The sequence below is a fragment of the Bubalus bubalis genome, chromosome 14 (genome assembly GCF_019923935.1).
Source record: "Bubalus bubalis isolate 160015118507 breed Murrah chromosome 14, NDDB_SH_1, whole genome shotgun sequence".
NCBI classification, from domain to species: domain Eukaryota; kingdom Metazoa; phylum Chordata; class Mammalia; order Artiodactyla; family Bovidae; genus Bubalus; species Bubalus bubalis.
In genome coordinates this window covers 13305584-13329420 of record NC_059170.1, presented here as the reverse complement: position 1 = coordinate 13329420, position 23837 = coordinate 13305584, and the positions used below count along the sequence as shown (strand labels likewise).

At 45.7% G+C, this 23837-nt stretch overlaps 1 long non-coding RNA gene across 2 annotated transcripts in view; it reads left to right on the top strand.

The window, feature by feature from the left end:
* Window positions 1-22437: 22437 nt before the first annotated feature.
* Window positions 22438-23837, top strand: part of LOC123329162 — a 30896-nt gene continuing 29496 nt past the window's right edge. Inside the window, exons 1-2 of one of the 2 annotated variants that reach the window (XR_006544370.1) lie at window positions 22438-22558; window positions 22844-23205. This is a non-coding gene — a long non-coding RNA (uncharacterized LOC123329162). Of the gene's footprint in view, window positions 22559-22843; window positions 23206-23837 lie in introns of those variants that run through there. The other variant, XR_006544371.1, reaches the window with a different exon arrangement.

Genomic DNA, 23837 nt, shown 5'->3' with positions numbered 1-23837 from the left:
GTGCCATTGCCTTCTCCTAAGGTTTTCTTATTCACTCCTGTCTCATCCCTGTTTTCTTATTCACTTATGGACCAGCTGCCCTACTCTAGCTTTATTCCAGGATCCAGGAGTAGTCCTGAGACATGCTATTATCACGGGAGAAGAAGAAAAAAGCAAGAAGGCTGGTGTAGCCTGCCATGTCTGTTAAGGTTTCTGTTCAGCATTGGGATATGTCACTTCTGCTCAGATTTTATTGGCCAGGGAGGTCCATGGTCAAGCCTTCTTTCAGTGAGACAGGGAATTTTACTTCTCCTACAGAGAAGTACTGCAGTTGGTGACAATGGGGAGAGAGATTTAATTCTCTTACAGGCAAGGTAGAGAAAGGACAGTAATATAATCTACACAGGTGATTGAACCCAGACCTTTGTGAGTCTATACTTCGTGCTTGTAACCTCTGCCTTTGGGCTTCCCTGGTGGTCCAGGTGCTAACAATCCACCTGCCAATGCAGGGGGCATGGGTTTAATCCCTGGTCTGGGGAGATCCCATATGCCACAGAGCAACTAAGCCCGTGTGCCACAGCTTCTGAAGCCCAGTGCCTAGAGCCCGTGCTCTGCAACAAGAGAAGCCGCTGCAACGAAAAGGCTGTGCACACAACTAAAGAGTGGCTCCCGCTCGCCGCAACTGGAGAGAAGCAATGAAGGCCCAGTGCAGCGCCCCCACCCCCACCCCTCCACCCCTAGGTTTGGGTCGTGGCTCTACACTGAGAAGCTGTGTGACCCAGGGCAAATCTCTTCCCCTCTCTGGGCCCTAGCATCTCCATCTTAATTAGGTATACCTTGAAGCAGACCCAGAGACAAAGATCTGAGTGCGGATAATTTATTTGGGAGGTGATCCCCGGAAGCCCTAATAAGGATTGGGAAAGTAAACTGGGAAAATGTAGGAATTTAGTAAAGTGTGTAATATCAAGTGGGTTATCCTCAGAGCAACTGGGGAACAACATTGCTGAAAAACACGGGGGGAGACACATCTGTTTATCTCCCTCGAGGGGATGAGGCAGCTGGGATATTTATTCCCAACTTCCAGGCCTTCATTGGTGGAGGGCTCTTTCTGGGGGCACTGACTTTTCTGCAGCCAGAAAAAAGCCTTTGGGCAGAGTTTTGTGTTTGTGATAGGCATCCCTTGGCCAGCAGAGGTGAGCTAAAGACCCCCTCTCTACGGTGAGCAGTGTTGACTAGAGAAGATTTAAGGCCCTTCTACTTTTTGTCACCCGTGCCTACAGTCCTGCCTGGCACTGGGCCTGCATGTTTGTTGTCTCGTTGAGTCTGTTCAGATCAATTCAGTCACTTAGTCATGTCTGACTCTTTGCGACCCCATGAATTGCACCACACCAGGCTTCCCTGTCCATCACCAACTCCCGGAGTTCACTCAGACTCACGTCCATCGAGTCAGTGATGCCAACCAGCCATCTCATCCTCTGTTGTCCCCTTCTCCTCCTGCCCCCAGTCCCTCCCAGCATCAGGTTCTTTTCCAATGAGTCAACTCTTCGCATGAGGTGGCCAAAGTACTGGAGCTTCAGCCTTAGTATCATTCCTTCCAAAGAAATCCCAGGGCTGATCTCCTTCAGAATGGACTGGTTGGATCTCCTTGCAATCCAAGGGACTCTCAAGAGTCTTCTCCAACACCACAGTTCAAAAGCATCAATTCTTTGGTGCTCAGCCTTCTTCACAGTTCAGCTCTCACATCCATACATGACCACTAGAAAAACCATACCCTTGACTAGACGGACCTTTGTTGGCAAAGTAATGTCTCTGCTTTTGAATATGCTATCTAGGTTGGTCATAACTTTCCTTCCAAGGAGTAAGGGCCTTTTAATTTCATGGCTGCATTCACCATCTGCAGTCATTTTGGAGCCCAGAAAAATAAAGTCTGACACTGTTTCCACTGTTTCCCCATCTATTTCCCATGAAGTGATGGGACCAGATGCCATGATCTTCGTTTTCTGAATGTTGAGCCTTAAGCCAACTTTTTCACTCTCCCCTTTCACTTTCATCAAGAGGCTTTTGAGTTCCTCTTCACTTTCTGCCATAAGGGTGGTGTCATCTGCATATCTGAGGTTATTGATATTTCTCCCGGCAATCTTGATTCCAGCTTGTGTTTCTTCCAGTCCAGCGTTTCTCATGATGTACTCTGCATATAAGTTAAATAAGCAGGGTTACAATATACAGCCTTGATGTACTCCTTTTCCTATTTGGAACCAGTCTGTTGTTCCATGTCCAGTTCTAACCGTTGCTTCCTGACCTGCATACAGGTTTCTCAAGAGGCAGGTCAGGTGGTCTGGTAGTCCCATCTCTTTCAGAATTTTCCACAGTTTCTTGTGATCCACACAGTCAAAGGCTTTGGCATAGTCAATAAAGCAGAAATAGATGTTTTTCTGGAACTCTCTTGCTTTTTCGATGATCCAGCAGATGTTGGCAATTTGATCTCTGGTTCCTCTGCCTTTTCTAAAACCAGCTTGAACATCTGGAAGTTCATGGTTCATGTATTGCTGAAGCCTGGCTTGGAGAATTTTGAGCATTACTTTACTAACGTGTGAGATGAGTGCAATTGTGCGGTAGTTTGAGCATTCTTTGGCATTGCCTTTCTTTGGGATTGGAATGAAAACTGACCTTTTCCAGTCCTGTGGCCACTGCTGAGTTTTCCAAATTGGCTGGCATACTGAGTGCAGCACTTTCACAGCATCATCTTTCAGGATTTGAAATAGCTCTGGGGGGTGGCTAAAGGGCATTTGCATTTCCCCTGCACCCCACTGTGGAGCCTGATGAGGCTTCTCTGGTGGCTCAGACGGTAAAGCGTCTGCCCGCAATGTGGGAGACCCAGGTTCGAGTCCTGGATCAGGAAGATCCCCTGGAGAAGGAAATGGCAATCCACTCCAGTACTCTTGCCTGGAAAAATCTCATGGACGGAGGAGCCTGGTAGGCTACAGTCCATGGGGTCACAAAGAGTCGGACATGACTGAGCGACTTCACTTTCACTTTCACTTTCTGCTGTGGAGCCTGATGACCCATTACTAGCTCCTCCTCTTTCGCTTTCCACAGCAAACCCTCTTTGTTGTGCAGGCTGGTCTGTTGTCTCCTGACCTTCATAACCCCGGCTCTTCCCCAGGGCACAGCAACTCCTGTTGCCTGCTTGAGTGGGCGGCATGGAGGGAGGATCTCTTTTCCCCATAGACCATGCTTTCCTTGGCCGCAGGAGGCAGCATCAGTAGTATCCTGGTTTCACACTGTCGCTTGCAAACCAGGCTCTTCCTTTCGACACAAAATGCCCCTTTGCTTTGAAGCCCTTGCCGTGGCCATCTGGCACCCCCTTTGCTGAGATGACACTATTTCATGCACCATTCACCATCCTCACCCAAACTCCATCCTCTGAAGGCTGGCTCCCAGTCTGCCCTCCACTCTGAGCATCACCCTGGGGCCTCTTCTTGTCTGTGAGGTTGATGCACCCAGAGTTCTTGCACTGATGTTTCTGCCTTGTTCAGGTCCCTTATATCTTCCTCCAGGACAACAGAAGCAGCTTCTTCACCAGTCTCCTCCTGCATTTCTTCCGTCAACCCCCTCAATTTCTGTCTTCCTGTTCATCCATACCTTGGCCAAAGCACCATCTCTAAAATAGGAGTGGGTAGAGAAATAGTGAAGTGTAGTGGTAAAGAATGGGGACTCCAGAGACAGGCTGTCTGGGTTGAAATCCTGTTGTTGTTGTTACTGTTGTTTAATTGCTAAGTCATGTCTGATTCTTTGCAACCCCATGAACTGCAGCATGCCAGGCTTCTGTGTCCTTCACTATCTCCCAGAGTTTGCTCATACTTATGTCCAATGTGTTGATGATGCCATCCAACTGTGTCACCCCTTCTCCTCCTGCTCTCAATCTTTCCCAGCATCAGGGTCTTTTCCAATGAGTTGGCTCTTCAAATCAGGTGGCCAAAGTATCGGAGCTTCAGCATCAGTCCTTTCAATGAATATTCAGGGGATTGATTTCCTTTAGGATTGACTGGTTGATCTCCTGGCAGTCCAAGGGACTCTCAAGAGTCTTCTCTGGCACCACAGTTCAGAGGCATCAGTTGTTCGGTGCTCAGCCTTCTTTATGGTCCAACTTGCACATTAATACATGACTACTAGAAAAATCCTGTATCTTGCTTATTAACGGTGACAACTTGAACAAGCGACTTACCCACTCTGTGCCTCCATTTGCTCATCTGCTAGATGCACCCACCTCATAGGGTCATTGCTGTGATTAAATGAGTTAACATCTATGAGGTGCTCAGGACACCACCCGACACACAGTGCTGACTGCATGACTGTTTGTTAAGTAAGTTGAGTCCAGTGATGATATCTTCTCCCTGCCCAGTCACACAGGGCAGAATTTGAGCTGATCTGTCTGGCACATGAGACCCTGGGTCACTGGCTAAGATGATGAAAACTTCAAACCTCCAAGCCATGCCACCTGGGTTCAAGTCCCAGCACTGCCTATTCTTAGTAATATACCTTTGAGCAAGTAATTAAACCTTTCTGTGCTTCATTTTCCTGCCTGTAAAATGGGCTTGTCCTACATCACAGGTTGTTATGAGGATCCAACCAAGCTGGAGTGTGTTCAAGTATAAGAGCAGTGCTACTTGATAAGTATGGTTTTTCCAGTAGTCATGTGCAGATGTGAGAGTTGGACTATAAAGAAGGCTGAGTGCTGAAGAATTGATACTTTTGAACCCTGGTGCTGGAGAAGACTCTTGAGAGTCCCTTGGACTGCAAGGAGATCAAACCAGTCAATCCTAAAGGAAATCAGTCCTGAATATCCATTGGAGGGACTGATGATGAAGCTGAAGCTCCAATACTTTGGCCCCCTGAAGCGAAGAACTGACTCATTAGAAAAGTCCCTGATGCTGGGAAAGACTGAAAGTGGGAGGAGAAGGGGATGACAGAGGATGAAATGGTTGGATGGCATCACTGACTCGATGGACATGAGTTTGAGCAAGCTCCAGGAGATAGTGAAGGACAGGGAAGCCTGGTGTGCTACAGTCCATAGGGTTGCAAAGAGTCAGACGCAACTTAGCAACTTGAACAACAACAACTCGGTAAGTATGACATGTGTTTTTCTTCTTCCTCTGGAGTGTGGCTGGCCTGGAGCCCTGGTGCGAGGCTGGCAGTCTCAGAACATCTAACCAGGCTGGGTGTCTTGCTCCTTGTTGGGGAGTGCCATGCAGTTCTAGGCTAGTCTCAGTGAGCTCCTGTCTCTGTTCTTTGAAGGGCTTGCTCTGCAGGAGAAATGTCCTTGGGCAAGAAGCAGGCCTGTTAACTCCATCCCCCAGACACACACACACACACACACACACACACACACACACAGGCCTGCCCACCCTCTTCAAGGCTCTCTCCAAGCCCTTCACTCCTTGTTCAGCCTCATCAGTGCTTCATTATAAAATCCTCTCCCAGTTCTTTGTCCAAAGGTCAGCATAATTATAATCACTGCAGCAATCAGGTCCAATTTCTCACCCCCCACCGACGAGAGTACCGTCACGGCCTAAGAGGTCTGGTTCTTCGGGGCCTGCCTGTCCTTGCTCTCCACTCTGGGCACAGCAAGGCCACTCCCTGACCACCCCCCACTCCACACACACACACAGATGGTGGTGGTCAGGGACCTGGCCCTGCACCCCCTGAAACACCCTTTTTATTCAAACCACGTCTGTCCGAAGCCCACTGTCCCTAGGGTGCTCTCTGCCCCTGGGTGGGCCTGGCAGAGGAATGTCGACCAGTGTCACACCAGGCAGGGATGACAGTTCTCGCGTCCTCCTGTGAGGCCCGTCTCCCGCTGTCCTGCCGAGAGTTCGGATGGAGTAAGGGAGGGAACTCCACACGGGGCCACTGACAGCCAGGGGGTCCCTGGTGGCAGGGTGGAGGTGAGATTCTCATGGCAGGTGAACAAGTTCTGCCTTCATGCCACAGAGTTGGGCAGGCCAACCCTGCACAGGATTCTGCAGCCGGGCTCTGATCTCCAGGGGCTTCACACCTTGAAATGCTTTGCCTGTTGAACCATGTCCCCACCATTCCAAATTCATATGTTGACGTCTTGATTGCTAGTACCTCTGAATGTGGTTATGTTTGGAGATGAGGGCCTTTTAAGAGGTGAGGGTGTTAAAGTGTGGTTCACGAGGGCGGGTCCTAATGCAAAGACTGTTGCCTTTATAAGAGGAGATCATGACACAGATATAAGGGAAGCACAGGTGAAGACACAGCTGCAAGGCAAGCAGTGAGACCTCAGAAGGGATCAAACGCGCCAGCACCTTGACCTCAGAGTTCTAATGTCCAGAAATAGTCGAAAATAAATTTCTACAGTTGAAGCAACCCAGTCTGTGGTACTTTGTTATGGCAGCCCAGATCCCGATCCGTTATTTCCCTGAGGGCAGGTGGGGAACCTGTGAGGTATAGTTTGGGCCGAGGCAGAAAGAGGAAAGACGACCTCAACAGAAGTAGGTTACCTTTATTCAGGTAAGGAGGGGCGACAGTCGGCCTAACGACCAGGCTGAGCGTGGAGCGGGATCAGGGAGGCTCCATATTTATAGGGAGGTTTGTGGAAGTGATAAGGGAAACGTTAATCAGGCAGGATGTTTTGGGTATTCTTTAGTTGAGATGGCATTTGTAGTTGGGCAGGGGGTGATAAGTCTTCTGGGCAGGTGTAGGGGGTGGGAGGTTTCTGGACAGAGGGTGATAAGTCCCAGATAGATGCAACCGGCCTGGAGCATCAGGGCGGGACCTAAAGTTCTGTTTTGTTTTCTCTGAAGTTATATGATTCAGCAAGGGCCTTTGAAACTGTTGTGTTCTTTTCTAGGCCCAAAAGACTCCTTCAGAACCCATATGAGTCAGCCCCTCAAGATGCTCATTTCGGAGCCAAGGGGCCGCGAGATTTAAGTTTTGCTTGAGGAGAGAGTTTTCCAGTGGCTGCAATACCCCAGCCCTACTAGGTGCCCTCTTGTGATGGAGGGTATCTGGGAGGCAAAATGAGCCATTTCTTGCTTGTGCTGCTGGTTAGTGATTATTACATACTACGTATTTTCTTGGACATGAATCTGAACAATTTCTGGGAGATAGTGAAGGACACGGGACCCTGGCTTATTGCAGTCCATAGGGTCGTAAACAGCTGGACACAACTTAGTGACCGAACAACATGAGCAACTTATTTTTTTCTGTGCAGGGCACTGTGTCCATTTTTTCATGATCATTGTCTGTTTTGTCTTAACAGCAATCCAGTGAGGCAGATTTTATTCCGAGTCCCATTTCTTGAGCATTTCAAAGATATTTATTTATTTTATTTTTGTCTGTGTCAGGCTGTAGTTGCGGCACGTGGAATCTTCATTGCAGTGCTCTCGCTTAGTTGCCCTGTGACACATAGGATCTTAGTTCCCCGCCCAGGGATCGAACCTGAGTCCCCTGCATTGGAAGGGGAATGAATTCTTAACCACCGGACCACCAGGGAAGTCCCTCGAGTCTTGTTTTTTTTTGAGGAGGAAATTAAAGTGCCTTAAACGAGGAAAAGAGGTTAAGATGCTGGAGAGCTCATAACTAGAGAGTACAGGGCTGGGATTTGAACCCAGGTTTGTCTGAGGCCAGAGTCCTGGCTTATCAGGGACTATGTTACTGGGACTTTGAGAAGTCTTAGACTCACTCCTGCTCTCCACACACAAAACTCCCTTCAGGTGTCCTGTCTGTGTTAATTTCGCTTTTATTTCCTGGGACCACCAAGAGAAAGGGCCACTTATTGGCTCTGATGCTCTGGTCTCTTTGTAGACCATCCTTATGGGAAGTGAAAGTGAGAGTCACTGAGCTGTGTCCGACTTTTTGAGACCGACCACACGGATTGTAGCTGCCTACCCCTCTGTCCATGGGGTTCTCCAGGCAAGAATACTGACGTGGGTTGCCATTTCTTTCTCCGGGGGATCTTCCCGATTCAGGGACTGAAGCCAGGTCTCCTGCATTGCAGGCAGTCTCTTTACCGACTGAGCCGCCAGGGAAGACCCATCCTTACGGAAGGCATCCTTTAAGATGCTGCCCGAGGATCTCTGCCTCCAGGTGTTCACGCCCGCCTGCTGAGTGTGGGCCAGACTGATACCCTACTGACTCAAGTCATGTAACAAACAGCATGTAGCAAAAGAGATGGCCTGTCACTTCTGAGATCACGATATAAAATGACTGTGCAGGGACTTCCCTGTAGGACTCCAAGTTCCAATTCACAGGAGAATGGGTTTGATCCCTGGCCAGGGAACTAAGATCCCACATGCAGTATGGAGTGGTCAAAAAATAAAAATAAAAGAAAAAGAGTGAGGTAACTGTTGCTGAGCACCTATGATGTACTAAACTTTTCACTTAGGTTACCTTGTTTATTTCTCATGCACAACTCTGTGCGGTATTACCACCTATTACAGGTGTGAAGGATAAAGGGAGAAATCGCAGTGATACGTGCTTCTTTTTTTTTTTTTTAAAAGGCTGTGACTTTTGGGTGCTTGCTTTCTCTTGCTTGCTCTGAGGGAAGCCAGCTACCACATCCTGTCCCAAGGAGAGACCCACGTTCAAGGAGTTGAGGGAGGCCTGCAGCCAGCGGGCAGGCGAGGGAGCGTGGAAATGGTTCCTCCTGCACTGGAGCCCTCAGGTGAGGCGACGACCGGGGGAGGCATTTTGATCGCAGCCTTGTGAGAGGACCTGAAAAGACCCAGCTATGCCACATTTGACTGCAAGGAGATCCAACCAGTCCATTCTGAAGGAGATCAGCCCTGGGATTTCTTTGGAAGAAATGATGCTAAAGCTGAAACTCCAGTACTTTGGCCACCTCATGCGAAGTGTTGACTCATTGGAAAAGACTCTGATGCTGGGAGGGATTGGGGACAGGAGGAGAAGGGGATGACAGAGGATGAGATGGCTGGATGGCATCACTGACTCGATGGATATGAGTTTGAGTGAACTCTGGGAGATGGTGATGGACAGGGAGGCCTGGCGTGCTGCGATTCATGGGGTCGCAAAGAGTCGGACACGACTGAGCGACTGATCTGATCTGCTCTGATGCCACATCCCGACTCCTGCCCCACAGTGATTGTAACATAGTAGGTTTTTGTTATTTTGAGCTGCTGCCTGTCGCAGCAATAGTTAAGAAATATATACCCCTTCCTTCAGCTCTCCTAATGGGACTCAAGAAGGTGCACTTCTTTGTTTTTTTCTTTCTTTTAAGAGGTTTTTTGTTTTTGTCTTTATTGCATTTGTTACTGTATTGCTTTTGTTTTATGTTTTGGTTCTCTGGCCATGAGACATGTAGACTCTTAGCTCCCTGACCAGGGATCGAACCTGCACTCCCTGCATTGGAAGGTGAAGTCTTAACTACTGGACTGTCAGGGAAGTCCTTCTGTGTGTGTGTGTGTGTGTGTGTGTGTGTGTGTTTTAAACACCCGCTAAGTTTGGGCTTTCTTATCATGGGGGTGGCCTGGAGCTGTGCAGGGTGTCTGCTGCCTAGCCCACCAAGGCTGGCCAGGGTGGCTGAGGGGTATGGCAAAGGGACTCAACGCCTGTCTTTCTGTGGTGATCCACCTAGTCCTGGTCTCAAGTCCTTGCCCTCCGCATTCTCCACTGCCTCACCCTGGCAGTCTGTCCTGCTCATACGGATACCCACTTTGTTGTTGTTGTTGGGGGTGAGGTACATTAGCAGGGAGTTAGCAAAACCCAATAGAGGTAGCGGTGAAGGAGTAAACAGCACGGGTGAGCTCCCCTAAAGGGGCAGCCTCATTGAAACCCTGGGAGATGCTGGGGGCCTCCGCTGGGTCTCTCAGGAGCCTGTGTATTTGCATGTGGCCTGGTGGTCACGGCACAGGTGGCCCCTGTGCCACGTGAGGAAAGCGCTATACTGGTGACTTCCGCCTTGTAGAGTAGCTTCCATACCCCCGGCTCTGCTGCTCTGTGGCTTCTAAGCCAAGGGCAGAGGTCAGTGTCAGTGGCTCTGCCAGGCGTGAACATCTCTATAGCAGACCCTGCTTGGCAGCTAGAGACAGAGCTAAGCCAGGAGGTAGCTGCGATGACGGTATATATTTCTCAGGGACACCCTCAACACAGAGGAGACCTTGAGGGCTTAAATGTCCTTTGGTAGTGTATACAGTCAAAGCAAGAGAAATACCCCAGGTGGTGAGACTGTGACCCACTATTACAACCAGACTGGTGTGGCCTAGAGTTTTGGCAAGTATTAAGCGTTTGTAAAGACAGCTCACAGCTCACTGAGCCTTTGCTATGAATGCAGTGCGATCCGGCGATGTGTTACTACTTGGCACTAAGACATTTAATCCTCATAACAAACTGCACAGGAGGGCTATTCTTAATCTCCTTTTATACAGGTTTAGAGAGTTAAAGTAACTTGTACAAGGTCACTGACCCAGGAAGTGAGAACATGTAGCAATAAACCCAATGTCTGGCTTGAAAGTCCGTGTGCACAACGGCTTGGCCGCCATCTGTCCATCCCCAGGAAGACTGACAGCTGGAAGCAGTGTGTGCGTAGACTCATGGTTTGAATGGTGGTAATACACCTACTATGTGCCAGCATTGTGCAGTTCACATAGTTCATTTAATCATTAACAAGGCTCGAGGTCGTTAGCAATAGCTGCCTTTTGCAGATAAAAAAACGAACACTCAGAAAGTTCAGGTCATTTGGTCATAGCAGCCCACTAATGTACAGCTGGGGTTCATATTCAGGCTGTTTGGCATAAAACCCCTCTCTCTTTCCAGCCTCATGTTAGAGGAAACAGCAGGGAATCTATGGAGATGTTTGTTGTGAGCCTCAAATCACCTGACTGATTGCATTTGGCTTTCCAGAAGCACCTGGGGGTGCACCAAGGCAGGGTCCAGGCATCATCCCCATGGCGTGGATAGAAGGCTTCCCTGAGCAGGAACACCCTGCCCACTTGCGGGAGGGCTGAGCTGGTTCCGTTTCCTCTTTACTGATGCGGAGTGAATTGAAGGTTATTGCAATGAATAATAAATGAGCTATCATAGCGGAGCCGATTATTCCAAAGTGTTACCGATGTTTGTGTTGATAAAAATGAATAAATGGCTGAGCGTTTGCAGGGAATGGAAGAGAAAAGACATAAAGAGGAAATTCATGTGTGTGCCTCTGCTAGTTAGAAACAATGAGTCTTGAAACAGAGGCAGTCAGAGAATGGGATGAAGCAGCTCTGTGATTTGTTACGTAGGGAAAACAGTGACAGAATCTTTCATCTCTGACCATGTTGGCTGTAAAGAGGTAATAGACATTGGCTTTGAGCAGAGGAGATAAGAGACCAAGAGAAAAATAAAGTTCAGAACAGTGAATATGAGAGCCAAATCGTTGCTTGGTTTTTCTTAGTGGGAGACAAGATGCAGAGGAAGGTGCAGCCATTTCAGGTTTCTCTGCAGATGGAGGAGAGGACCTTACTGGTCTCAGATGTAAGGGAGGGTTACTCCCTGGATCAGAGCCAAGGTCAGATGCAGGAGGATTATGCAAAGCCAGATTCAATGGAGGGGATCATAGAGTTGCTCCTTTATACTCATGGTTCTAATCCAGCTATTTGCAACCTCTTCCTTTTTTTTTTTTTTTCCTCTTGCTGAGATAGATTCCCAGATTCAGTTCCTGAAAAACTGGCCACAACTATTCCTCTTTCTTTCCTACTCAAAAGGCAAGCCATAATCCAGAAGAGTGAGAATGATGCAGTGTCCATGGTGCCCAAACTGTGTGCTAGGGTCTAAGGAACAACAAACTTGGGAGAGGGCGTGCCTTGGGATGTTTTAAATGTTTTGAGGGAAACTTGACATTCTCTGGACATCATGCTAGCGACCAGCTCAAGGAGATCCACAGTTTCAATGTTAGTCCTTGCTACATTCCTTTTCATGACATCATATCTTTGCAAAGCTGGGTTTTCAGCTGCTGTGATTAAAAATCAAATATGGTGTGTAGCGAGAATTGAGGATTGTGGTCTCCAGTCAGATTCAAAAATGTGAGAAGTTGTGCAGTGCTCAACAGCTACATGTGTTCCGTTACTAAGTGAAGTTACTTGAGAATGAAGTACAAAAAAATGTATTTTTTCTATCAATTTATGTACAATAAAAAATTAGTTACTAACTTAGGACATAAAAATCTTATTAAGTTTGGCCCTAACAATTAAATAAATAATTGTTAGGCATTTCTATTAGCCTAGTGCTCCCATGAAAAAATGACAGAATTAAGGATTCAAAATTGTCAACAAAAATTTTGGGAAATTCTGTGTTATCAATCAAGTCTTAGCGGGAAGCCAATGGCACATTCTAACTTGGTAATTTGAAGAGAATGTAAGAAAAGAGTTCATTCCAGAGGTGTGGGCAAAGTGTAGAGAAATCAGAAGGAATAGGCAGTATCCTGAGGTTACAAAGGGAGAGGAGGGTCATTCCCTGGCGGTCCAGTTGTTAGGACTCTGTGCTTCCACTGCTGTGGGCATGGGTCAATCCCTAGTCTGGGAACGAATATCTCACACGCTGTGCAGTGTGGCCAAAACTAAAAAAAAAAAAAGAAAGAAAGGGAGAGGAGGATGGGGAAATTGAGAGGAAGGAGGGAGGGACTGGTTACCACAGCTGTAGACAGAGAGCGTTGTTGGGAGAGGCACGCCTGCAAATGACATGATCAGTTTCAGCTCTCTGCATGGAGGGACCTGGGAAAAGAAATGTCCTTTCCTCACTGATACCCCTCCCTCCCAATTCCCGCAGGTGCTCCCCACTGGCCACATGCAACCAGTAGCCAGAGGACAAGGGCACCTCTTAATAGCACCATAGAAATCACAGAAGGAGGTGGCAGAAGGTGGAGACTAGCCATGAGGGGCACATAGGAGCTGTCTGATATGTAGTATTATGGGGCAAAATTGGAAACTGCTCTTTAAAAAAATTAAAAAAAATTTTATTTGGCTGTACCAGGTCTTAGTTGCAGCACGCGGAATCTTTGATCTTTGTTATATCATGCAGGATCTTTAGTTGAGGCATGTGAACTCTTTCTTATTTGCAGCACGTTGGATCTAGTTTCCTGACCAGGGATAGAACATGGGCCCTCTGCATTGACAGCATGGAGTCTTAGCCACTGGATCATCAGGGAAGTCCCAAGTTGCTCTTGTTTATACAAATATAAAAAGTCCTTCTCAAAATTGTGGAATCCATTAGAACTACAATGAGCATTTATCAAGAACTTTGCTGTGTGCGCTGCTGAGTGAAGCACCTGACATGCATTCTTTCATCTAATCTGTCATCAGCCTTCCCAAGTAGGTTGTATTATTCTCTTTCTTCAACATGGACCCTATAGCCAACACGTGGTACAGTTATCATGAAGAAGTGAGAAAATACATTAAAGCCACTTTGTATATTGTATGCACAGTGGGGCTCAGTTTTCATGTAAAATCTTTCCAACAGAGAAGAGAAATATGGGCCAACTAACCCAAAGGTGTTCTTTTCTTTGGAAGCTGCATTTCCCAGTGAAAATTAATAAAAGAGCATCTGGCCTCTGTGAATTACACACACATGGTTGAATCCTCCAGAATCCAGTCTCTTTTGCATTTCTCATCCTGCAGGGCTGTGGATTGAGCTGACACCATAGTGGCCTTATCAAGGTGCCGTGTCACAGAGCTCAACCTGCAGTACTGGCCTGGCATAGTTGCACTATCCTGGTGGTTCTCAAACTGTGCCCAGGTTCCTAAAATCCTGATCAAATGTTTCCCGAAATAGGTGGCCCTTAGTTAGGTCTGGAAGGACAAAGGGCATATGTGTGAGTGGAGGAGGAAAGGGAGGCATTCAAAGATTGATTAACAAATAGGCAAGAAGGGAGTGGGTTTCAAATCATAAAGTCAGGCAAAAATTAACTCAAAATAAATTAAAGACTTAAACATAAGACTTAAAACTGTAAAATTCCTGGAAGAAAACACAGGAGAAAAGCTCCCTGACATTGGTCTTGGTAATGATTTTTTTTTTTTGGATGACACCAAAAGTACAAGAAACAAGCAAAAATTAATAAGTGGTGCTACATCAAACGGAAAGCTTCTGCACAGCCAAAGGAATGATCAACAAAAGGAAAAGGTGACGTTGCAAAATGGGAGAAAATAGTTGCAAAAATATATATCTGATAAGGGAATGAATAATACCCAAGTTATATAAATAACTCATACAAATCAATACCAAAAAAAAAAAAAATCAAATGGTAAAGTCAGGTAAAAGCTGAAAGGTAGCAGTCCATAAATCCTTGACTGAAAAGTGAATGTTATTGCATCTCTCACTGCAAAAATAAGTAGAGTGGATGGCATCTCCACTTGTTAGCTGGGAAACTGATTTCATTCCACAGTGAGGAGGTAGCCATGGTTCTCTCATGTCTTCTCTCACTTGCCACTAGACCAGGGGTCAGCAAATGTTTTCCACAAAGGGCCAGGCAGTAGATATTTTAGTCTCTGCCATCCATATAAACTCTGTTGTAATTCTTCAACTCTGCCACTGTGTGAAATCAGCCAAGGCAATATGTAAATGAACAGGTATGGCTGTGTTCCAATAAAACTTTATTTATAGACCCTGAAATTTGAATTTCATATAATTTTGATGTGTTATGAAATATTCTTCTTTTAATGTTTTCAATGATTTAAAAGTTTGAATAGCACTCTTAGCTTGCAGGCTGTACAGAATCAGGTGGTGGGTCAGACTTGGGCTATAGGCTATTGTTTGCTGACCCCTGTACTATATCATAGATGTCATGAGGGCAGAGGAAATTTGTTTCGCTCATTATCATTACAAAAGAGTCTGAGATGCAGTACTTGGATGCAATCTCAAAAACGACAGAATGATCTCTGTTCGTTTCCAAGGCAAACCATTCAATATCACAGCAATCCAAGTTTATGCCTTGACCAGTAATGCTGAAAAAGCTGAACAGTTCTATGAAGACCTACAAGACCTTCTAGAACTAACACCCAAAAAAGATGTCCTTTTCATTATAGGGGACTGGAATGCAAAAGTAGGAAGTCAAGAAACACCTGGAGTAACAGGCAAATTTGGCCTTGGAGTATGGAATGAAGCAGGGCAAAGGCTAATAGAGTTCTGCCAAGAGAACGTACTGGTCATAGAAAACACCCTCTTCCAACAACACAAGAGAAGACTCTACACATGGACATCACCAGATGGTCAGTATTGAAATCAGATTGATTATATTCTTTGCAGCCAAAGATGGAGAAGCTCTATACAGTCAGCAAAAACAAGACCGGGAGCTGACTGTGGCTCCAATCATGAACTCCTTATTGCCAAATTCAGACTTAAATTGAAGAAAGTGGAGAAAGCCACTAGACCATTCAGGTATGACCTAAATCAAATCCCCTTATGACTATACAGTGGAAGTGAGAAATAGATTTAAGGGACTGGATCTGATAGACAGAGTGCCTGATGAACTATGGACAGAGGTTTGTGATATTGTACAGGAGACAGGGATCAAGACCATCCCTAAGAAAAAGAAATGCAAAATGGCTGTCTGGGGAGGCCTTACAAATAGCTGTGAAAAAAGGGAATCGAAAAGCAAAGGAGAAAAGGAAAGATATACCCATTTGAATGCAGAGTTCCAAAGAATAGCAAGGAGAGATAAGAAAGCCTTCCTCAGTGATCAATGCAAAGAAATAGAGGAAAACAACAGAATGGGAAAGACTAGAGATCTCTTCAAGAAAATTAGAGATACAAAGGGAACATTTCATGCAAAGATGGGCTCAATAAAGGACAGAAATGGTATGGACCTAACAGAAGCATAAGATATTAAGAAAAGGTGGCAAGAATACACAGAAGAACTGTACAAAAAGATCTTAACGACCCAGATAATCCCGATGGTGTGATCACTCACCTAGAGCCAAACATCCTGGAATGTGAGGTCAAGTGGGCCTTAGGAAGCATCACTACAAGCAAAGCTAATGGAGGTGATGGAATTGCAGTTGAGCTATTTCAAATCCTAAAAGATGATGCTGTGATAGTGCTGTATTCAATATGCCAGCCAATTTGGAAAACTCAGCAGTGGCCACAGGACTGGAAAAGGTCAGTTTTCATTTCAATCCCAAAGAAAGGCAGTGCCAAAGAATGCTCAAACTACCGCACAATTGCACTCATCTCACATGCTAGTAAAGTAATGCTTAAAATTCTCCAAGCCAGGCTTCAGCCATACGTGAACTGTGAACCATACTTGAACTGTGTTCAAGCTGGTTTTAGAAAAGGCAGAGGAACCAGAGATCAAATTGCCAACATCTGCTAGATCATTGAAAAAGCAAGAGAGTGCCAGAAAAACATCTATTTCTGCTTTATTGACTATGCCAAAGCCTTTGACTGTGTGGATCACAATAAACTGTGGAAAATTCTTCAAGAGATGGGACTACCAGACCACCTGACCTGCCTCTTGAGAAACCTGTATGCAGGTCAGGAAGCAACAGTTAGAACTGAACATGGAACAACAGACTGGTTCCAATAGGAAAAGGAGTAGGTCAAGGCTGTATATTGTCACCCTGATTATTTAACTCATATGCAGAGTACATCACAAGAAATGCTGGGCTGGGAGAAGCACAGCTGGAATCAAGATTTCCAGGAGAAATATCAATAACCTCAGGTATGCAGATGACACCACCCTTATGGCAGAAAGTGAAGAACTAAAGAGCCTCTTGATGAAGGTGAAAGAGGAGAGTGAAAAAGTTGGCTTAAAGCTCAACATTCAGAAAACGAAGATCATGGCATCTGGTCCCATCACTTCATGGGAAATAGATGGGGAAACAGTGGAAACAGTGTCAGACTTTATTTTTCTGGGCTCCAAAATCACTGCAGATGATGATTGCAGCCATGAAATTAAAAGACGCTTACTACTTGGAAGGAAGGTTATGACCAACCTAGAGAGCATATTAAGAAGCAGAGACATTCCTTTGCCAACAAAGGTCCGTCTAGTCAAGGCTATGGTTTTTCCAGTGGTCATGTATGGATGTTAGAGTTGGACTATAAAGAAAGCTGAGCGCCGAAGAATTGATGTTTTTGAACTGTGGTGTTGGAGAAGACTCTTGAGAGTCCCTTGGACTGCCAGACATCCAACCAGTAAATCCTAAAGAAAATCAGTCCTGAATATTCATTGGAAGGACTGATATTGAAGCTGCCACTCCAATATTTTGGCCACCCGATGCGAAGAGCTGACTCATATGAAAAGACCCTGATGCTGGGGAAGATTGAGGGAAGGAGGAGAAGGTGATGACAGAGGATGAGATGGTTGGATGACATCACTGACTCGATGGACATGTGTTTGGGTGAACTCCAAGAGTTGGTGATGGACAGGGAGGCCTGGCGTGCTGTGGTTCATGGAGTCTCAAAGAATTGGACACAACTGAGCAACTGAACTGAACTGAACATTATCGTTCACTCAGAACCCAGCAATGTGCTTGGTACAGAGTGGCCACTCCAAAAAGAAAAAGAAAATCTGTTGAATGAATGAATATGATACATTCTCCTTAGTTTCTTCTTGTCTGCATTTGTGCAAGAAAATTTTTGGTAAAGGAGATGAAAGGGAGTCATAAGGAATTCAGTGCCTTCTCTTGTCTACATTTTAAGCAGGAGTTAAAAAGTTTCTGATTTTAGTGAAAGGAAATATTCAATAAGAGCCTGCTATAGAGCTTTAGTTGTTAATCTGTTATGATGCTCTGAAATGAGACCCAGAGCAAAAACATGCCAAGAATGTTTTTTTTTTTAAATCTCAGAATGAATCCAGAATTATAATGCTGTTTCCTATTTAAGTGCAGAGGGAGTTTTAAGATTAGATTAAACATGATCATCATTGGAAGTGAGTAAAAATGTGTTCATAATACTAAGAACTGTGTGGTTTTAAATGTTCTAAGTCATGAATTACTTTTGAAATATATGGTAACTAGATAGGAGTAATTGGTGTTGGGTCGGGACTGGCAGTTTCTGTAATATGTATTCTAGGCTGTGCATTCAAGCTGGAAACATGCATGACAGACAGCTCCTGCCCCCATGAAATACTGACTGGGCTGGAGGCCATAGCTGAGCCAGTGTTGAGCATCCTGGAAACAAGTGAATGAACTTTGACTAAGGAAGCATCTTGGAAATATTTGAGATATTAAAAAAAAAAAAGTGACTTTCAAAGAGTGATTATGTGCATGGGAAGAATAAATGGGAAAGAGCCATAAAGACTGACCTTCCTCCTGGCAGAGGTATGCCCCAACTCACCTACGTGAAGGGAGCAAGCAGCCAGGGCTGTGGTGCTGCCTACATTTGTGCTGGTTGGAATGTCCCACTGCTCAAGGCCTTCCTTTTCTGGCTTCTTCTTCTTCTTCTTTTTTTTTTAACATGTATTTATTTGGTTGCATTGGGTCTTGGTTGTGGCATGAGAACCCTTGTTTGTGGCATGTGGGATCTCGTTCCCTGACCAGGGATCGAAGTTCCAACTCGGGCCCCCTGCATTGGGAGCACAGAGTCTTAGCCACTGGACCACCACGTAAGTCCCTCTGGTGCCTTTTTAACCATTATCATTACACTTTAATAATGCAGGGTAGAATGCTTATACATACGTATGACTTCTTGAACAGAATGAGCTTCACCAGGTAGACGAAGGAGACACTCACTGTGTTTACAGGACTCCCTTCTGTTCCCAAGGGTAGTGGAAATCTTTTATCTTTTTCTGTTTCTCCAGTGTTCCTTCCCTCCCCCACTGCTAGCAGCACCCCTCTTCCCTCATTTAACTGAGGCAGCTCCCATCCCCCTGGACCAGCAAGGGTGCGTGATCCTGGCCTCGTCTATCAATGCGTTAGACTCACCTGGCCATAGTGACAGGTTCAGGCATGAGCATGTGACCTAAGCTGAGCATGTGACCTAAGCTGAGCGTATGACCTAGGCATGTGACCAATGGGGACCCTTCCCAGGTGTTTGGTGAACAGACCCATTACCTGGTGTTCTCCTTCAGTGGGCGGTTAAATGAGGAGGCTGCTAAATGGGAAATAGCTGCTGGTGGTCTTGCTGAGGAGGAACTCCTGAGAGGGTAGGCAACATGGAGGATGACTTCTGTCAATTTACTTTACCTTGGGAAACATTCATGCCCTTAGTCTGTAAAGTGATGGAGAATAATATTAATACCTATCTCACAGTATTGTTTTGTGGATTAAATGCCAAATACAAAGTATTTGAAAAGCATTTCCATCTTCCTTTACCTCCTGCCTTCCTTCCTTTTTTTTTTTTTTTTAAAAAATATAGCTTCTTCATTATTTATTTTCAAAAGATTTATTTATTTAATATGTTGGCTGTGCTGGATCTTGGCTGCTCTGCACAAGCAAGGAGGGCCTATCCTTGGTTGAGGTGTGTGGGCTTTTCATTGCAGTGGCTTCTCTTGTTGCAGAGCTTGGGCTCTAGCATGCAGGCTCAGTATAGTTGTGCATGGGGCTTAGTTGCTCCTTGGCCTGTGGGATCTTCCTGGACCAGGGGTCCAACCAGTGTCCTTTGCAGAGCAAGGCAGATTCTTAACTACTGAACCACCAGGGAAGCCCTATTTACTTACAGACACGTGTAGACTTTCTCTAGCTGCCAAGAGTGTGGGCTACTCTTCCTTGGAGTGTGTGAGCTTCTCATTGTGGTGGCTTCTCTTGTGGACCACCAGCACGTGGGATCTTCCTGGACCAGGGATGTAACTCATGTCCCCTGCATTGGCAGGCAGATTCTTAACCACTGGGCCAGCCCGGAAATCCCCTTCCTTCCCTTTTTCTTTCTTCCTTTCCTCCCTCTCTTTTTCCTTCTACTTGCTCTCTTTCCTTTAAGACCCTCCCCCATCCCAAAAGAGATGAAAATTATTTGGGCATGGACTCAACAACCTTTACCAGTGACTGCTCACTCTCCTATGGGGCTGGGAAGCCATGGAACAATCATCTTGGAGGCTTCAGGGAAAGCGGGGCTGGCGTGGCCACCCAGAAGGTGCAGTTCTGACATAGGTGGTAGGCAGAGGTTATGGGAGCAGATCTTTGAAAGATCTTTTCCATATGGAAGAAACTTCTACCCAAGAGCTTTACGCTAAGATAAGGGTGTTTTTATTTTTTAATGGCCACACCATGTGGCATGTGGAATCTGAATTCCCTGATCAGGGATTGAGGCTCTACTGTTGAAGCATGGGGTCCTGACCACTGGATCACCAGGGAATTCCAAGGGCATTATTTATTACTTAAAAAAAAAAAATTGGAATATAATTTATTTGCAATGTGTTAATTCCTGCTGTACAGTAACATGAGTCAGTCGTATATGTATACATATATCCCCTCCTTCTTGAGCCTCCCTTCCGTCCCCACCCTCACCCCACCCCCCCGGGTCATCACAGAGCGCCAAGCTGAGCTTCCTGTGCTATACTGCAGCTCCCACTAGCTAACGAGTTTATACATGGCAGTGTGAATGCTGCCCTCCCAACTCATCCCACCCTCTCCTTCCCCAGCTGTGTCCACAAGTCTGTTCTTTATGTCTGTGCCTCTATCTCTGCCCTGCACGTAGGTTCATAAGTACTGTTTTTCTAGATTCCATATATATGTGTCAATATCTGATTCTTATTTTTCTCTTTCTGACTTCACTCTGTAGAACAGGCTCTAAATTCATCTATATCACTACAACTGACTCAATTTTGCTCTTTTTCATAGTTGAGTAACATTCCATTGTATATATGTACCACATCTTTTTTATCCATTTATTTATTTATTTTTTTAAAGTTTAAAATATTTATTTGGCTATGCTGGGTCTTAGTTTCAGCAGGATGGATCTTTAGTTGTGGCATGTGGGATCTAGTTCCCTGGAAGTGTGAGCCACTGGACCATCAGGGAAGTCCCCCAAGGGCATTTTTAAAGGGTTGACGAGTTTCTAGTCCTGGGGGGCATCTGGCCAAAGATGGATAGCCATCTATCAGCAAGGCAATAGAGGGGACTTGTGTGCAGGGGGAAGTTTGCTTGAAAGTAAGCTTCCAAGATGGCTTCAGGCTATGGTCTATGATCTCTCCATCTAACACTGAGATAAGGCATTCCCTTCAAGCTAAACTGAGGAAAAACAACAGGGGATAAAAGTATCATTTCCTTATGACGGTGGTTCTCAAACTCTTCAGCGCATCAGAATTGCCTGAAGGACTTGATAAAAATACACATTGTTGGGTCACATCCCCAGAATTTCTTAAAAAATTTTTTTTGATTGGAAGATAATTGCTTTACAATGTTGTATTGCTTTCTATTGTTAAAAATCAAGGATCAGTCATAATTGTATATATAAATCCCCTCCTTCCTGAGCCTCTCTCTCCTCACCCCAGAATTTCTGATTCAGCAAGTCTGGGATGAGTCCCCAAATCTGTTTCTAACAGGTTCCTAGGGAATGCTGATGCTGTTGGCCCGAGGACAGTATTTTGAAAACTGCTCTCCTGTGGGCTTACCAGGCTAGGAGGTAGAGACCTGAGTTCTTGCTACTTGCTACTCTGTGTAGCTATGAACATCAGGTGTGAACTCTATCTGAGACTCACTATCCTCATTGCTAAAAGGAGACAAGTCAAACTAGATCATTGCTGATCATCATTTCAATGCAATGGGTCTCCTTCAACTTTCCTTTCTCTTTGGTGGACATCCTATTTAGAGAGACATTTCCACTAGATATATAATGTGTCATTAAATAACAGCCGGTTTAGCCTTGGCTTACCTGGTGGCTCAAACAGTAAAGAATCTGCCCACAATTTAGGAGGCTTGGGTTCGATCCCTGGTTTGGGAAGACCCCCTGGAGAAGGGAATGGCTACTCACTCCAGTATTCTTTCCTGGAGAACTCCATGGACAGAGGAGCCTCATGGGCTATAGTCCAGGGGGTTGCAAAGAGTTGGACACAACTGAGACTGACATTTTCATTGCTTAGCCTTATTGTTGGCAAATATCTGATTTTCCTTTTTCTTCTTTGTTGGACAGTTGCTCAGGGATCTCTGGATCTATAACCACTGAGTCAAGTGATATTTAAGATATCACCTTAAATATCTTAAAGATGTGAACTTCTAGGATATTCAAGATCCAATGCCAAACCTTGAGTTACTTTTTGGAGGCTGGTGAGCCTCAGCTCTCATAGCTTATTAAGGATGTAGTCAGGGAGCCCTTGGCATCAACGGGAAGTTCAGGTGGGTGGCTTTGAAAGCTTCTTCCTCAGTTCTCAGACAGGTGTTAAGTCCCCATGGCTTCCCTGGTGTCATTTCTTAGGGTACCATGTTTTGAGAGTTTGGGGCTGGTACTGATTCAAAGATTTTGGGGCTCATGACCCAGATATGTTCTTCAGGAGAGCCATTAGTTTTTAAAAGAGATGAAAGGATAAACGTCTCTAGATGTTTCCACTTAGAGATGATTTTGGTTCTCATTAGGCTGAATCAGTGCAGATGCGTCTTTCATTGATGAGTATATTGCCCGCACTTCACACACCTAGAAGAGGTGGCTGCTGAACATTGGAGCCTCTGCCAGCTGCTGAAAATCCTGCCTGAACTGCTTGGTAACACCTTTGTACCCACATCTTTTTGAGCTAAGTGAACTGTTAGCTTGTGCTAAAAACACCTTGTTAGCTGGATCATTTATATGCAATGCTTGGAGCTGAACTGCTGCCCTTCCGTTGGAGGGGAGAGGGGGCTTGCTGTTTTGAATATCTTTGTCTCTCTGGGAGCCGGTGGAACCAAGGCTGTCTGTGAACTGGAGTGATTTTGAGAGGCTTCCTCTGCAGGCTCAAGTTGATAAGATTCTTTTGCATGCAAGTGTTTTCTAAGCACTAAACTTCCTCCAGGTTCCATGCAAGTTATGAGATCCTGTCCGCCGCCCCCCGCCACCCCCAACCAGTTCCTCACAGTTGAGCAGGGCAGCCAAGTCTCCAGACAGGTGTTCAGGAAAGAGAAGGCTCAGTGGGGACTGATGAAAATGACCCCCTCGGTTTCTCAGGAGAGGCTGCTTTTCCGACCAGCTGAACAGCTGACTTGGAGAATGATGCAAGCAAAGTAGAAGGTCGGCCCTTCACATGGGGGAACTAAATGGACACTTTTCTAAATTTTTTTTTAATTGAGGGGGAATTGCTTTACAATGTTGTGTTGGTTTCTGCCGCAGAAGATGTGGTACATATATACAATGGAATAAACGGACATTTTAACGCTGGATCTTTGAAGGATTGTGGAAACCTTGTTGGAGTGGTCAGTCAAGATAAGTTAGATGGTGGCTGAAGTAGTTGAAGCAACAGATGATGGGCAAGGCCTGAATCTGCTGGGCTTAAGCGGGTGGACGAGTGGTGCTGGGCTTTCAGCCTAGAATACGGTTCCTGTGTCCTCAGCCCCTCGCTGGCCCTCAGTTTAGTGGGCCTTGGCCTGTGAGTCATTCTGCAGGTGGGATCACTGGGGCTCTGACTTGCCCACCCGGTCCATCCAGGGCTGCACAACGGGCATGGCACTGCCTCTCCATGACAGGAAAGAGAGATTATTTTTTAGCCAAATTCTGCAGGATGATCTATTGCAGTTTTCATTTTCTCAGCACATTTTATTGAATTTTATTAGGTCATTTAGCAAATAATTTTAATTTTCTGCTTAGATCAGAATTTCAGAAAGTAATGTACTGTTGTACCGTTAATGAGTCCCTTAATAAGCTCCAGGAGGATGCGATTTGCAAATCACTCCCGAACATAACTGTCACTCAGCCTGGTTGCCAATTAGCTCACTCCTCAGCTGTTCTCCCTGAGAGGGCCCAGAGATTTCTGGAAGATTCCTGTACCTGGCTGTGCCTTCTGTGCAGGGGAG